Below are 12050 nucleotides of genomic sequence, written 5' to 3' on the forward strand. Positions count from 1 at the left end.
TGTAGAGGAACAGATTGTTATTGAAATTTACAAGAATCGCAGATAAGTTCGATTTTTTGGAGATCCGATGAAAAAGTCTTGAACTTACAAAATATGTGTATGTCCTTATAGTTCATAATCCAGTTTTGTGAAGAGATTTAGGGTACAATCATGCAAAAAATATCAGGGAATCCGAATGAGAAGCAAAATGACAGCTAATCTTACAACCTCTTTTGTATCTACCCCTTTTGATGTTTGGGAATTCTCTGATGTTTTTTCGGCTGACGAGTACGAGCCATCTGTATTCACTGCATTTTTTGTAGCTTATTAAAGATGTCCTCGTACGAAACGATCGTACCGAGATTTTAACCCATTCTTGTTGCTTTTTTCCTATTATATATATATATATATATATAATAATATATATATATTTATATATATATATATATATATATATATATATATATATATATATATATATATATATTATATTATATTATATATATAGATCAGGATTCATGTGAATCAGGAACCAGTAGGTCAAAGCATAAAATAGATGAATACATACGGAGGTACCGGAGTGCAGACAAAAGATATTCATTTATGTACACGATTAACTGTACCCGACTGAGTATACCAATAATCCTGAGGTTAATCAAAAACGCACATTATACTAAATATACGGTCCATAATATGCTGGTTCCGAGAGAGGTGAATAATGAATATACAAATAACAAAAGATGAATAACGTATCAATTCACTACAGCTGTTTCCAACGAATTTTTAATTGATTAATGGAGACATTACGTCTTAAGAAAAAATCATTTTCAGCAGGTGAATACATGAACTACAACATTATATAATCAACGCATAAAACGAATTTTACTAATGATGTAATATCCCCATTAATCATTTAAAAATTCGGTGGAAACAGCTGTAGGGAATTGACACATGAACTATCTATCGGAGCATCCATTTCGATAGGGTAGACCATCGATACTTAGAGGCAATCCTGAGGGCGGCTGGTTTCGATCCCGTCTTCCGCGGCTGGATAGCTGCTTTGTACAGAGGTATCCGTTCGGTAATTCGCGTAAATGGACATCTATCGAGACCCTTCGACATTGCACGTTCGGTCCGTCAGAGATGCCCCCTCTCGTCGCTTCTATACATATTGACTCTCGAGCCACTACTGAGTAAGTTGGCGACTCTGAGGAGCATCCCGCGAGAATTGGGATGCGGAACGAGCGTGTCTGCATATGCGGACGACGTCGCCGTTATAGTGTCAAGCCACGAGCAACTGGAGCTGGTCGGCGAGACACTGAAATACTACGAAGCGGTGTCAGGAGCGAAAATCAACCGGGAAAAGTCAGTGGGCTTGCAGCTCGCCACCTGGAGAAGCAAGCCCATGTCGTCCACCAGCACCTCCGTCGTGGGACGCTGGACGGACGGCCCGGTTGAGTTGCTCGGGGTCTGGTTCGGTCTGGACCTCCAAATGGAGAAGAACTGGAACGAGATAACGAGTAAGGTGGTCACTCTCGCCCGGCAAGGGGCCGAGAGGAAACTGTCCCTAGAAGGTCGGGCGGAGGTGGCGAACACGTACATCGCGTCCAACATCTACTATCGCCTGACCGTCGTAACTTGTCCCGACCCTACCATCACCAAACTAGAACGCATTCTCTTCCGCTTCTTGTGGAAAGGATGCGTCTCGATGGTCAGGCGATCCATTTACTGTCGACACCCGTTAAAAGGAGGGCTGGGCATGCCGTGGTTGATGATGCGCAGACACGCGCTGAGACTGCGACATCTCCAGTTCTATGTAGACGACGGTGAACAGGTGTGATCGCCGTTTGTGAGGCACGCTTTTCCGCAGCTCGTCTCCATGACAGAACTGCAGTCGCGGATCAAAAAGAGGCCGAGGAAGGGCGAATGGCACCGCGAGTGTCGCGTTGCTCTCAAGCAACTATGCCGTCCCGGGTCGACCTTGAGTGACTTCAACACAACCCAAGCATTCTATAGGGGAGGGGAGGTACGACGACGAGCTCGGGGCGAACCTGGACGTCGACGAGGAATACTTGACCCGCCTGTTCAGGACGATATTCGGGCCAGGGCCCATGGACAACTTTTAGAGATCCCTGGCCTGGCAGTACTACCGAGAAGCGCTAGCCGTTCGGGATAAGCTCTACAGACACGGCTCGAGAAACACGGGGCCGACCTGCCCGAGATGCGGTCAGAGCGACGAAACCGTTCTGCACGCACTCGTACAGTGTCCAACAATTTCCGACCTGTGGGCTTATGTCGAACAACTGCTGTCACGTGTGGGACGAGTCGGTTTATCAGCCGAGCCTATCGTCAATATTGTCACGCCTCCTTCCTTCAAACGGGAAAGAAGAGCTATTTTCATCATCCTTGTGGCTATGGTGAAAGAATGCATCTGGTGGACGCATCTGAAAGGATTGGAGACAAGCACTTTCCTCTCTGGTCAATCTCTCATCAACTTCTTTTAGTATCACTTGAAAAGCAAAGTGAGAGTAGAGAGGCAAGTTTTGTCTAGCGAATGTTTTAAAAAAAGATGGATGAATGTAGCAAGGATGGCACGTATGAATGACGAAGCCACCTTGAGCATAATCCTATGAACCCGGAAATTTAAAACAGAGGGTTACCTACTTGCAAACAAATGTGGTAACATGTAACAATATTGACCGAGGTTACCGTGGTCTTTTCCGTAGGCTTTTCTTCCCACGGATAAACCTTATCTGCTTCCCCTTTACACCTTACATCATGACACTGTGATACACGATTCCTATTGATCGTTTTTTTTATTTTCCTTTTTTTTCGTGTTTTCTTTCTTTCTGCTTTCCCTTTTACAATCCCTTTTGATCGAAAACCTACCCCACCTTTATATTTTTTTTTCGCTCCCCCAAAAAGAAAAGCTCTACTTTGTAATGTCTGTGTGCAGCAATGTGTGGTTAATAAAGAAACATATCTATCTATCTATCTTTCTTTCTTTCTTTCTTTCTTTCTTTCTTTCTTTCTTTCTTTCTTTCTTTCTTTCTTTCTTTCTTTCTTTCTTTCTTTCTAGAAAGCGTAAGGGTTTCATTCTATATATTCTACGGCTTTATCTGCCTATCACTTCTTTCTCTTTCATGGGAGAGTTTGATTCTACTTTCAGTTTTCAGGAAAGGCCATCATATGTTAGACTCTCCACCATTCTTCAGTTGCCTACTCATCTGCTTTGGGGCCTTTGTTCTTCGCCTCATAACGATTTTACCGTTTCTACTAATTTCACTTTGAGTAATGATGACCCCCTACCACGAGTGCGCGAGCACACACACTCACACACACACACACACAAACACGCACATCAAAAGGATGTAGAAACTTAGAGATTTATGAAATAATTTGTTATTAAGGGTGGGATTCGAAATAGATAAAGCTACAAAATTATAGCGTGCAAATACTGGGTTAGAAACCCTTTTCTTTAGCCTTCGACTTTTTGTGTGTAAAGGGTTTAATCCAATATTCACAGACTATTATTTTGAAGCTCTATCTACTTCGAATTCCGCCGTTAAAAAACGAATGTGTATGCGTGCATACATACATACATACATACATACATACTATATATATTATATATATATATATATATATATATATATATATATAATATATATATATATATATATATATGTATAAATCCTTAAATCCTTAAAAATCCTTTAAAATGTTTTAGCCGAAGGCCGCGGCCGTACTATATATTCTTCTTATTCTTTTACTTGATTCAGTGTGATTTGATTGCGACCACGTTTGTGCACCACCTTTAGTCGAGCAAATCGACACCAGGACTTATTTTTTGTAAGCCTAGTACTTATTCTATCGTTTTTTTTTTTTTGCTGAACCGCTAGGTTACGGAGACGGAAATACACCAACACAGGTTGTCAAGCGATCTTGGGACAAACGCAGACACACAAACACACACACACACACACCACACACACACACACACACACAAACACACACCCACACACAACACACACACACACACATACAACAATACACACACACACATACACACACACATATATATACGACGGGTTTCTTTCAGTTTCCCTCTACCAAATCAACTCACAAGGACTTGGTCGACCTGAGGCTACACTAGGAGACACTTGCCCAAGGTGCCATGCAGTGGGACTGAACACGGAACCATGTGGTTGGTGAACAACATAGACGTATGCATACATAAGCGCATGTGAATACACACACATACTCACACAAGCGCCAAATGTCTATAACGTAATATATATATATGGTTGTATATACATTTATATATATGTTTATATATATATGCATGTATGTATATAAACATATATATACATATGCATATAAATATATATATATATGCATATGTATATATATGTTATATACATACATGCATATATATTTATATGTATATATGTATACATCTTCATCATCATTCAAACATATGAATACACACACACACACACACACACACACATATATATATATATACATTTATATACATACATACATTCAACACATACATAATTTCATATATATATATATATATATATATATATACAATTTCATATACATACAGACACACACACGCACACAAACACACACACAGTTACGATGGTTCAAAAGAAGCAGCTTTAACATTCTAATTTTATATATAACTTAAATGTTAAAAGGCCTTCTCTATTACGTTATAGACATTTGGCGCTTGTGTGAGTATGTGTGTGTAGTCACATGCGCTTAGGTATGCATACGTCTATGTTGTAAGTGCGTGAGGAGTCTTAATACAAAGCCAGCGTCATCGCTGTATACACACACACACACATACACACACACAGATATAATTATATATATATATATATATATAGAATATATATAGATATATATAGATAGATAATAGATAGATATTTGATGTGATGAAGTAGATGAAAGTTGAAGTGAGTTTATGAAACTAGCTGGCAGCATTTAATTTTTTAAAGGTTAAACTTGTAATATTCGATCAACTGAACGTTTATAGTATGATGGTTAAAATTTTGTCATGGCATTTCTCTATGGAATCATGCTTGAAATTACAAATAATGCTTTTACGTTCAAATCCTAACTGGACTTTTAAATATAAGCGAATGCCACTAGGAATTACGTTCTCTTCCCTACACCTCACTGCAGCACTCGCCGAATTACATTAGTTGCATTCATTCGCAGGGTTCCTGCGATATTGCATTATCACATCTCAAATCTCGGCGAGCGATGCGCTGCGATCGATATTGGCTAGTTGCAATCAAGGCTAGTTACAAGCGAGGGAAAACGACCGAGGCGAAAATATGCAGTTGTAAATATAATGCAAGTGTAAATCCGATTCATTTTTTCATATCTATTTCTTCCTCATATTTCTTGCTCTCTCTTTTTTAAGTATTACTGATGGTATTCCCACAAATTTGCTTCTCTAACCTTCGATGTTTTAGGTATGTTGTGCCGATACATATATATGTATGTATGTGTGTATGCATGTATGTATGTACGTATGCATGTATGTATGTATATATGTATGCATGTATGTATATATGTATGCATGCATGTATGTATGTATGCATGTATGTATGCTTGTATGTATACATATATGTATGTATACATGTATGTATGCATGTATGTATGCATGTATGTATGCATGTATGTATACATCTATGTATGCATGTATGTATGCATGTATGTATGCATGTATGTATGCATGCATGTATGCATGTATGTAGGCATGCATGTATGTATGTATGCATGCACGCATGCATATATGTATGCATCTGTGTGTGCATGTATGCTTGTATGTATGCATGTAAGTATGTATGCATGCATGTATATATGCATGGATGCATGGATGTATGCATGCATGTATGTATGTATGCATCTATATATAAATGTATGTATGCGTGTATATAACCATTTATGTATGCATGCACGTATATATGTGCGTGTGAATGAATGTATGTATGTATGCATGTATGCATCTATGTATGCATGTACGTATGCATGTATGTAGGCATGCATCTATGTATGTATGTATGTATGTATGTCTGCATGCATACATTTATGTATGTATGCATGCATGTCGGTATGTATGTATGTATGCGTGTATGTATGTGTGTGTATGTATGTGTGTGTGGTTGAGTGTGCATGTGTGTATGCGCGAGAGTGTCAGTAAGTGAGCGAAAGAGAGAGATGGGTAGACTTCTCTCACTTTCCGTTTACCAAATCCATTCACAATGCTTTTGACCGCCTACGCTATTGTAGACGTCACTTGCACAAGTTGCCACGCAGTAAGACTGAACCTGAAATGTTATGGTCGGCACGCAAACTTCTTATCACACAGCTACGTTTGCACCTATATACATATGTATATATATACACGCACATCGGTGCATATACATACATATAGGTGCATATACATGCATATATACAAGGAACCTTGACCGTCAATTGCACAAACCCTCGCTCAAGGCACAAACCCTCGCTAAGGGTACAAACCCTCACCAAGCTTTTCTCTAGTCTACAGGCACATACTTTTTTGAAGGAACGTGACCTAGCGGTAGGTTATTCGGCTCGCGATCGTAAGGTCGTGAGTTCAATTCTCGGTGGCGCCCTTTGTCCTTGAGCTAGGCACTTTATTTTACGTTGCTCCAGTCCACTTATCTGGTACAAACGAGCAGTTCCTGTATTTCGAAGGGCCAGCCCTGTCACATTCTGTGTCATGCTAAATCTCCCTGGGAACAACGTTAAGGTTATGCGTGTTTTTGGAGTACTCCGTCATTTATCCGTTTTACGAAGAATTTTACGAAGAGGCTGTTCTGTTGATCGGATCAACTGGAACCCGCGTCTTGGTAACCTACGGAGAGCCAGTTAAGCACATCCATGAAGTGGCTCCATTTACCTAATCATAAACGGGTGTTCGTGTATGTGCAAAGACCGAAAAATGAAACAGTTGGTTTAAGAAGAGGGAAATAATTATTTTAAGAAGATTGACAATAACTTCTTATAAGTTCTTTATAAGGTATATGAATCAATGAAGAAATGGATATTTGTCGTCAACATAGAAGTTGAGGATGCTTGATATAACAATGTTTCTGAAGTTGAAAATGAACATTTCCGTTTGTATTGCCTTGTAACCATGTGGTTTCGGGTTCGGTCCTACTCCACGGCACTTTGTATCAGTGTTTCCTATTATAAACCCGACTAATGTCTTGTGGGTGAATTTGGTAGATGTATACTGTGTGGAAGACCGTCGTATATTTTATATATACATATATGCATATATACATATATGTATATGAGTATATATAATATATATATATGTGTTTAGATATATATATATATATATATATATATATATATATATATATATTATATATATATGTGTGTGTGTGTGTGGTGTGTGTGTGTGTGTGTATATATATATATGTATATATGTATATATAATATGTATATATATACATACATATAATATATATACATGCTCATATATATGTGTGTGTATATATTATATATATATATATATATATATTATATATATATAATATATATATATATATATATATATATATATATCTCGACTTTGCAAAGGCCTTTGATAAAGTCGATCAGGAATGATATGTCACAAACTGCGTGATCTCAACATAGTTGGAAAACTGGGAGAATGGCTTCATGACTTTTTGAAGGATAGAAGTCAGGTGGTGTAGTAGCCAATGGGGCCACCTCCATTAACACACAAATAGTGAGCGGGTGTCCGCAGGGCCACTGTTCTGGGACCACTACTGTTCATAATGCCCTCTCAGACATGCCTCAGCCACGCAGAGAGCCACGATCACAAGTTATGCAGATGATACAAAAGTTTCACAGGCAATACAGAACCCTGAGGACACTAACACCTGCAATGTGAGCTGGACGAAATATACAAGTGGGCTGAAAAGAATAGCATGCAGTTCAATGCTGAAAGTTTCAAGCTTTATACTATCAGCATGCAAAACTGAATGCAATACCCAATGAATACACTGGACCCGGAGGATTGCAATCCCAGAGGCACAATCAGTGCGTGACCTGGGTATTCACATGAGTGATGACGCGACCTTCATGTACATGTTGCTAAACTGACAATGAAATGTAGACGGCTGGCTGGATGGATTCTTAGAACCTTTAGAACAAGAGAACAAGAAACCATGATGGTCCTCTGGGAGACACTTGTCCTAAGCCACTTTGACTATTGCTCTCAGCTATGGTCACCATCCAGTGTCAAGTTGATCACAGAACTTGAGGCGATCCAACGAAGCTACACAAAGAAGATAGCCTCTATGCAGAATGTACGCTACTGGGAAAGACTCAAGAGATTAAAATTATATTCCTGGAGCGTAGGGCGGGAAAGATATGCCATAATATACATCTGGAAGATCCTGGAGGGAAGTGTCCTGGACTTTGGCATCGAGAGTTACGCAAATGCCAGAACTGGGCGCCACTGCGTGGTGCCTAGGACTCCAAACTGCCATCAAGATGTAGGACAAGATTCTGTGATAGCCTGGGCTTCCGAGGCCCACAGCTCTTCAATATCCTCCCGAAGAACCTGAGAGACCTGCAGTGGGGTGGATACAGATGTCTTTAAAATGAAGCTGGATCTCTTCTGTCAGGTGTCCCAGATGAACCAACTTCACGGCAGGAGGGGCAGATGAGGCAGCTGCATCGAACTCTCTCATGCACCAAATAGCAGTTGCTCGATAGAAAGCCTCCATGAAGTGAACCAGCAGTAGCAACCACCAAATGGCGGTGCCCCAGCATGGCCACAGCTCATAAGCTGAAACTAGAATAAATCAATCAATCAATCATATATATATATATATATATTTAATACTTCAGCTAATTAATGCTTTTTGGGGGCCTGCAATCGCCTAGATTATTGATTCTGTTATTATTATTAATAGAGTCAATGATATCTTCGCAAATATTTCTTGTCTTGAATTATTTGCTCCTAACGTTCATTAATAATATTTTAACAATCCAAAGACGAGTGCTAGGATGGATCTTGAGGACTTTGTAGATGGAAACTATGGAAGACTGGCGTACTTTCCCATACACTCGGGTTGATACATGTCTTGTCAGTGAGCTTGTGTAAATGACAACAGTAAGAAAGCTTGTCAGGTAGAGTGTACAAGTAATTCAAATGTCAAGTTTTATCACTTGTGTTAATTTGATTCATCTTGAAAATTGTTTCCCGTACGTAACTGGTACTTGATTTATTCTTTTCTACTCCAGGCACAAAGTCCGAAATTTTGGGGGGAGGGGGTCAGTCGATTAGATCGAACCCAATACGCAACTGGTACTTAATTTATCGACCACGAAAAGATGAAACGCAAAGTCGACCTCGGCGGAATTTGAACTTAAAGTCAGAGGAAATACCTATTTCTTTACTACCCACAAGGGGCTAAACATAGAAGGGACAAACAAGGACAGACAAACGGATTAAGTCGATTACATCGACCTCAGTGCGTAACTGGTACTTAATTTATTGACCGCCAAAGGATGAAAGGCAAAGTCGACCTCGGCGGAATTTGAACTCAGAACGTAGCGGCAGACGAAATACCTATTTCTATTTCTTTACTACCCACAAGGGGCTAAATACAGAGGGAACAAACAAGGACAGAAAAAGGGATTAAGTCGATTACATCGACCCTAGTGCGTAACTGGTACTTAATTTATCGACCCCGAAAGGATGAAAGGCAAAGTCGACCTCGGCGGAATTTGAACTCAGAACGTAGCGGCAGACGAAATACCTACTTCTTTACTACCCACAAGGGGCTAAGCACAGAGGGGACAAACAAGGACAGAAAAACGGATTAAGTCGATTACATCGACCCCAGTGCGTAACTGGTACGTATTTAATCGACCCCGTAACGATGAAAGGCAAAGTCGACCTCGGCGGAATTTGAACTCACAACGTAACGGCAGACGAAATACCGCTAAGCATTTTACCTGGCGTGCTAACGTTTCTGCCAGCTTGTCGCCTTTGGCACTTGATTTATTGAAGTCATAGTGGGTTCGGGGTGAGTGGCGGAGCTCTTCTCTGGTGCGATAGCGTTTTCTGGTTTTTTTTTTTTTAACGCGTGGTTGTCGAAGAAACGGGGCTGACCATGATCTCTGCAGCGCTCCAAGAGCAGAGGCAATGGTAACATTGATGTTTCTCTTGAACCTTTACAAGTCAACAACTGAGGGAACAACATAAGTAGAGAGAGAACTTTAGAGGGCCGAGGTCCTGGATAAGAACGTAACATGTGGTCGTTCGAATGCGGCCAAACTGGAACACCATCTTGAAGTGCTTAGTTGCACAAATCGACCCTAGTAATTATTTTTTACAAGTCTTTTTATTTCTTCTATCACACCTTCTTTTGCTGAATCGCCAAGTTATGGGGACATAAACAAAATAACACCGATTGTGAAGCAAGGAGGAAGGTGCAAATACAAACACAAAGATACACACAGACACAAGCCTTTGTCTGTCTGTTAGTCCATCTCCCACTCTTTCTTTCTTTCTTTCTTTCTTTCTTTCTTTCTTTCTTTCTTTCTTCTTTCTTTCTTTCTTTCTTTCTTTCTCTCTCTCTCTCTCTCCCTCTCTCTCATACACACACATACATACACATGATAGACTTCTATAGAGCTGTCAACCAAATTTACTCACAGATCAATAGCTGTCCCGGGGCTATAGAAGAAGACACTTGCTCAAGGTACTGCGCAGGTGGGTGGAACCCGAAATCACGTGACTGTAAAGTGGACTTCTTGACCACTTAGAAAACACAATGAGTGAGCTACCGTTTCTGCTCTACATTGTCATTGAAAACTTATCCCTTTCAATTGCCGCCGAAGGCAAGTATGCCTTTCTTCCTGCAGGGCTCAGAAAGTAAAAGACCCAGCCAAGCACTGATTTGCACTACATAGTATTTGAAACTATATTCTGTGTTCAAATCCTATCCTGGTGAACTATACATTTCAAATTTTTTCCTGGGGGTCAATATTGGTTTCAATTTAACATTCCAATAAACGAATGGAGTTCTAACGGTCTTGAGTTCTAATATAAGACTAAGAAGATCCTGTTTCAATTAGTAGAGATGACCAAATCTGCATTATGGACATATTTCGCCAGGATCTTATTTATACCTTGCCCAGCCATATTTACCAGTTGGCTACCAAAAGTATTGATCACAAAATTATACATTGTTGCGATGATATACATATTTCAGATGTTAAATTATAGATGTATATAATTCATCAATTAGCAAACCTTCAGATATTTCTCCAATTTCTGCTCTTTTCTTTGTCACTCACCTTCCTCTCTCTCTCTCTCGCCATATTTCTGTCTTTCACACACTGCGCGCACGCATACATGCACAGACACAGACACACACACACACACTCTCCATCTCTCTCTCTCGCTCTCCCCTTCTTTCTCCCTTTCTCTATCTCTATCTGTATCTCATGTACACACACTGTCTCTTCCTTGTCTCTTTCTCCCATTTGTTTTAAGGGATTTCTCAACATGAACAAACATGCCCTACTGTTGATGTAAAAATCTCTAACGAAGAAACAGACAAGCCCTGGAGATTTTCATGAGGTTATGATTTCTAACTAGCCCCAACTTTGCTTTGATAAGTAGTTTCTTAATACAACAACCAATCAATAATGCTGTTGTGTCTTTTACTATGCAATGCGCGTTGTTTTGCTATAAGATCTGTGAATACCCTTGTTGTCTAGCTTAAAGCTGTTTATTTGAGGTTATCAAGTTCCGAATTAGCAAAAGGAAAAGCTGTGCCCATTTTCATCCGAGGTCATTATAAGTTTTTCTGGCCATTAGATTTGATTGCAAACATGAGTAAACAATACGGCCGGGGGATATATATTTCATACAACCTATGCTAATGATTAGAGAGACGAGCTAGTGAGTACAGCAGGGATACAGCGATACAACTACTGAAACCAGCTAAACATCAGTATACAATATGCATACAGCGAAACGC

This window comes from Octopus sinensis, linkage group LG7, assembly GCF_006345805.1.
Source record: "Octopus sinensis linkage group LG7, ASM634580v1, whole genome shotgun sequence".
Classification (NCBI taxonomy): domain Eukaryota; kingdom Metazoa; phylum Mollusca; class Cephalopoda; order Octopoda; family Octopodidae; genus Octopus; species Octopus sinensis.